Here is a 4758-nt window from a genome sequence, read left to right on the forward strand (position 1 = left end):
CATAGCATGTGATATTCTTTAAGGCTGGGCTCACACCTAGCATTTCCTGAATGGGCATTTTTGTGAACTTTTTATGTATTTTTCATGAGTTCATACTACACGCACATTTTAATGGGTTGTCCTATGCATGACAAATGGGCCAACACAGTTCATGTACTTTTTTGAGCATTAAGCTTCACGTGTTTTATAAAAGCACTTTTGCATGCGTTCACAAAGCGCTCAGTTGTGAATGCAGCCTAAGCTAAATAGCACGCTGTATTGTCTACAAAGTTAAATAAAAGTCAACTTCAAATACACAGAGGCATTTTTTAACCCAGAAACAAAGATAAATTAGAGACACAAAACAGAAATATTCCAAAGACATGCTTGCACATCATCAGACTGTTCGCCAATCCCAGAGGACGCCATTTTTGGAGAAGCGCGCGTTGGGCAGAGCTTTCTGTGACATCACCTTGTTCTGGCCGGTGGTCTGACACCGCGGGAATTTTAAATGTTTACACTGCCTTTATGCACCTTATCTATGTAAGTGCAATACTTTAATAGATTTTTTGCTGGTTTGTCGCGTCAATTTCTTCTTCTGTTTTGAGCCTTTCCTTGCATGATGTGGAGAGCTGTCTGATGTGATAGATTCGTTTAAGTGAACCTGCAATCGTCCATTCATCTTACATTCATCCTCCTTGATACAGCTAACTAGGATGTCAGTGTGGATCTGAACGCCATCTGCTCGTTTGATCTCATGATTGGAGATCAAAGTGTCTGGTAAGAGGCTGATTTTTTTCTTTTGTGTCAAGCATTTGTGGACACCTATGCACTTTCTGTTGGAGGATTTCTTTAGCACACAGCACTGTGTTATTGGATTTCGGGACTTTTAATTATTTAACATATGAATGTTGACTTATATCATTTCAATTAATTTATGCACATTTTTTATGTAGCAGTATTTATTTGATTTATTATTGTTTATGGTTTTTTAGTGTACAGCGCACTCATTTTTTATATGCTTGCACATCATGTAAGCCATTTTAGTTGGCTGCATTTTTAAAAGAAGATATGAGGCATCTTTGATCTAGAAAGAAAATGTACTTTGTATTATTTGTTGGGCTGGTAGTGGTAAATGTTCCTCGTGATTGTAAGCCGACCTGGTTCTTGGGCTACGTCAGGCATTATGGACAGGGTCACTCGCACTGCACATGGGGGTAACTTTTTTGCGTGGGGTGCCCTCATCAATACCCGGGACCAAGCAGTGACTGTAGTTATATCAAAGTCTTATATTAAGGCAGTTCCCTGACTTAGAGATGATTCTTGACTGTGTGCAGCAAAATGTGTGCCTTAATAGATGTTGCATTAAGAGGGATGCACTAAGGCCTGCGCTTGCTCCATCAGTCCAGCATACCTCTGTTACCTCCTAGTTATGCCCAATAACAGAATGGGGCCGTGTTGAGCACATAGTGTGGACCTCATGTGTGCTCAATGTTAAATTCTTTCTTCACGTACCGTGTGGCCTTGTCATGAATAATGCTGGTCTGCTCCCAGTTATAGTGTAGCGTCCTACCCCTTAGTATTTAACTTACCCTGGTTCTTTCTGATACTCCAAAACCATCATGCACCCTTTGAATAACTTCAGACCAGGCTTAAAACAGTTAATGTAACTTTTACTGATGAAACTTGGCAGTACAGTTCAATGTAAACAATTTGATTTCAATGTGAACAATTCTATTTGCCCAACACTTACTACATTTGTTTTTGCTGCCCAGGCATACCTTTGTGAGGTGGGAGTCCATGTAGGCAAAGTCCATTGCTGGTGATCTTCTGGAACCCTAGTGTCTGTAGCGGACTTGAAGGTGCAGCATTCCCTTCTAAAAATCAAGTCTAGGTGAGAAAATTGACATCTTTGGGTGGACTGCAGGTCTCAGCAGTCCCCCTCCATTAAGCTGTGTCCCAGCATCTTAGCAGGCAGGTTCAAGAGAGAATCTTCCATGAGCTCCTGAGTGGCTGCTGGCTGTAAAGGGTTACAACTTCATCAGTGAGCCTCTTGATTCTCCCCATGTGGCTGCACTTGCCTGGGCAGAGCCTTTCTCCTTTTTATATGATACAAGGAAGAGAGCAGAGCCCTGCAAAAAGCTGCAGTAACTTTTGCCTAACATGGGCAGACTAGCCAGTTTACAAACTTGGTACGACTGCCTACAGCCTGCCTACACTTGAGAGACACCAGATAGCAATATTACACAGACATCTGTTAGCCTGTTTAGTATTCCAGGTGACAAATAGAGTAGGCAGGTCCTTTGTGCATAGAGAAAGAGATATGGCCACATGGAAGCTGGTGTTGAGGACTGGACTACTATGACTGCATGCACAATAGGTGGCCCCCATGTTGTGTGGTGATGTCAGACGCAGCAGGCAGCAAGTGATGAGCAGTGCGGCATGGTGTGGGAAACCTGAGATAAGCACCAATTGGGTGAGAATCTTTGTATGTACTGTATATAAGCATGATTTTCTTGGAGGCTCTCTAGTGGTTTATTACATATATTTTCATGGTTTATTACATTTTGAAGAGGCAGCAAGCAGCTTGGAATCAAAATATTCACATTAGAGTGCCATATTTAACCAAAAACAAATAAGAAAAATATTTCCTGGATTGCATACACAGTATTTAAGCACTTTTACCATCCCACAATTGTTTGGCGAGAAAAGGCACAATCCAGTAATGACTCTGCTTAAAAAAAATTCCCAAATTTGGCAGCTTAGAAGCAATTTAGAAATCATTAAGCCTGGGGCAGTTGCCATTTTTGTTTAGCTTATTGTAACTGGCGTGGAAACACATTGGATATCTTCAACTGCCATTGTGCCCTGCTGGCCTTCTGTGTGCCCCTGGCTCCTTTAACCTCCCTAGCGGTCTGATTATGTCAGTATCTCTGTGCTCAGAGCTGTATATTTTTTTGCATGGAAAGATATTGTTTTTTTATTATAGCTCTGTAATTCTTAGCAATAACTTACTGAAATCTGTCCGAACAAGAGTCAAATGATCAAATTTGAAACACGAAATCATAAATTATAATATAATAAATAATCATAAAAAATAATAATATGTTAATAATAAATGTAATTCAATAATGTAATCAAACCAAAAACACTGAAATTTGAAATAGAGCGCCAAGTTCGCACATCGCTGAGCTTAGTCGCAAAATCATTTTCAGTGTCTGATGACGAATTTCCCCACGAATCATTATCACTCAATTCTGCAAGTGGTTCTGATTTACTATCGCTGTTCTCTAGCTGGTCTAAAACCGCTTTTGACCGAAAGGGACGCTTTTTGGACGCCATGGACATTTCTCAGTTTTCAGGCAGAAAGAACAGTAAAAATGCAGGCAGGGCGCAGGACAAAGCACTCGGGACAAAATATATGTGAAATGGTTTGATACATTAATGTTATACTATGCGATTTTAGTGTATTTAATGAATGTCACTTTTTAAATTTTTGAATTTCCCGCCGGTTCTGCCCCCCGTACGTCCCGGCGCTCGCAGGGAATGGAACCCGGAAGACGGATGCCGGCATCGACTGGAGGAGATGGCCGGCGGTGATCTAGGGGGGACATCGCGGGAGCGCAGGACAAGGTAAGTGCAAGAGTGATCCCAGAGCAACGCTGCAGGGTAATCCCGAGTGTAGCTCGGGGTTACTGTTTTTGGTACTGAAAGTTAACCCCGAGCTACACTCGGGAATACCGCCAGGAAGGTTAAGGAGAACTAGTATACACCCAGGCTTGCCTGCCCTAATTTATCCCTTGCTATACTGTATGTGCCCCAAATTGGAGGCATGCAACTAAAATCTCTGTTAGATGGTGTAATTCATTTTTATTCCGCTGATATATATATTTCCTGGATAGAGGTTTAAGCATTTACATATATTAATTTTATGTACTGTTATATTTTTAATATATTTGGTATCATTTCCAGAATCCTCTTTCAATTTATCTTATTTTTTTTTTTCGGATAATTTTCATACAGCTTCATTTAGACCACCATTCAAGTTGTTGCCGTAGTCAAACTATGTAGTGATGTAATCATTTCTTTGCCCTTTTCCCAGTGTATACTTCTGTTATGCAGTGTTTGTTTTGCCCTTTTCCAATATGGCTGCTATGCTCTTTGGGCACTGAGGATGAAGTCATCAGAGAGAGCACTTGTGGAAAAGAGAGGGGTCTGAATTTCCTGCTGAAAGAGAGAGCTCAGACTGTAAGTGTTGCAGCCTCCCCTCATTGAGACATTCAAAAAGAAGACTGTTAATGCTTTAATGTCCCTATCTGGAATATACTTTATGGATGGTTCACTGAATGTGATTTCTTCAATACATGGACTTTCATATACAATGCTGTGTGGATTACTATCTATGTGGATGATACATTTCTCAGTTGGGATTTCACTTGTTAACCACAAGCCCCAATTGAGTGGAGGCACTAGCGCTTGTTAGAGATCTTGTCCTGATCACACAGATTATAAAGACTCTTCTCCTAATTACTATACAGGTGGAGCCATCATACCCCAGTAGCCATAAAGAGTGTAAAAAATAGCGCTACACGGCTATGATTTGGCCATACACTTGGCTGTAGATCAGAAGCCTAGCTACCTCTGCCTCATCATGAACTGCTGAGCAAGGGAAACAGGAGCCCAGGGGATTGTGGCAATCATGACAATTGTGTGAACTATGCAACAGGCAACACAGTGTATAGAATACAGGGATCAAGATTATGCAACATACAAAGTGCA

At 41.1% G+C, this 4758-nt stretch overlaps 1 long non-coding RNA gene across 1 annotated transcript; it reads left to right on the forward strand.

The window, feature by feature from the left end:
- The first annotated feature begins 1769 nt into the window (after positions 1-1769).
- On the forward strand, positions 1770-4361 carry LOC149438301 (uncharacterized). Its single transcript, XR_016307931.1, has 2 exons — positions 1770-1841; positions 4082-4361. It is a non-coding gene; the product is annotated as an uncharacterized LOC149438301 (long non-coding RNA).
- Positions 4362-4758: the final 397 nt, after the last annotated feature.

Source organism: Staurois parvus, unplaced genomic scaffold, assembly GCF_062004578.1.
Source record: "Staurois parvus isolate SC_StPar_1 unplaced genomic scaffold, SC_StPar_1.0 ptg001195l, whole genome shotgun sequence".
Taxonomy (NCBI): Eukaryota; Metazoa; Chordata; class Amphibia; order Anura; family Ranidae; genus Staurois; species Staurois parvus.